Below are 1,421 nucleotides of genomic sequence, written 5' to 3'. Positions count from 1 at the left end.
ATGTGTACTCCTTTGTTGATGGCTTAGTCCCTGGGAGTTCTGGGGGCAGATTGGTTGGTTGATATTGTTGTTCTTCCTGTGGGGCTGCAAACCCCTTCAGCTCCCTCAGTCTTTTCTCTAATTCTTCCACTGGGGACTCCATGCTCAGTCCAATAGTTGGCTGGAACATCTACCTCTGTATTTGTAAGGCTCTGGCCGGGCCTCTCAGGAGACAGCCATATCAGGCTCCTTTCAGCAAGCACTTCTTGGCATCTACAATAGTGTCTGGGTTTGGTAACTGTATATGGGATGAATCCCCAGGTGGGGTAGTCTCTGGATTGTCCTTTCCTTCAGTCTCTGCTCAACATTTTATCTCCATATTTGCTCCTGTGAGTATTTTGTTTGCTTTCTAAGAATGACCAAAGCACCCACACTTTGGTCTTCCTTCTTATTGAGCTTCATAACCAGGATACAATTCACAGACCACATGTTGTAATTTTTAAAGGTAGAGTTGTGGGAGTATAGTGCAACAGGCATAGAAGATCAGCTCTGAGGAGGCTTAGGTGGGAGTCTCAAGTTAAAGGCCAGCCTATGCTACATAGTTGCACCCCATCTCAAAAACACAAAACAAAACAAAACAGACATGTACAGAGCAGAGGTTTGGTTCTGTGATGTTCTGTGATGCACGTGAGGTCATGCTTCAATATCACAGCACCACAAAAACAATTATACTAAAACCAGACATACAGAAAGAAACTAGGCTAGACTAGAGAAACTGAATTCGTAAGACATAAACCAAATATGTTGATTATTTGGTTTTCATCTAGGATCTAGCTCAGTACAGTATTTGCTATAATAGCTCTTTTTATGTTTACCCTTTTTGAAAGGATGTATATGAGGGCTGGAACTGCACAAGTATATAATAAAAGATTGACTAAGCAAAAGTCCGGAAACCAGTTGTATTTCTGACTGTGCAACTGTCTAGCTGTGTGACCACAGGCTAGTAGGTTAGAATCTTTGGGTTTCAGCTTTCTATAGGGAGATGATGAGGAATCTAGAAGAGAATCAGGAATATTTTATGCTTATGTGATGACAGAAATCTCCACAACAGACATTGGAGACACTGGAAAGAAAAAAAAACAGACATAATATTGATCTGGTATTCATATCTATATCTTCATTGATTGTTAGGATTGAAGGGAAACCCTTATGCACCTAAATAATGTACATGTAGATTACTCTTATTTAGACTGACAATTCACTTCCTAGTTTTTCTGAAGCTAGAAATAATAGAAATGTATGATCTCTTTTTCTGTGTGGCATCAAATATATTTTCCTATAAAACAATCATTCTGATACCTTAAATGCCAAACAGAGAGCCTGATAGAGGAAATCTAGGACACTGCAGAGATAAGACAGCTTTACAGAGGCTGGGGGGGGGG

Source organism: Mastomys coucha, chromosome X (genome assembly GCF_008632895.1).
Source record: "Mastomys coucha isolate ucsf_1 chromosome X, UCSF_Mcou_1, whole genome shotgun sequence".
In the NCBI taxonomy this organism is placed as follows: Eukaryota; Metazoa; Chordata; class Mammalia; order Rodentia; family Muridae; genus Mastomys; species Mastomys coucha.
This window is presented reverse-complemented; position numbering follows the sequence as displayed.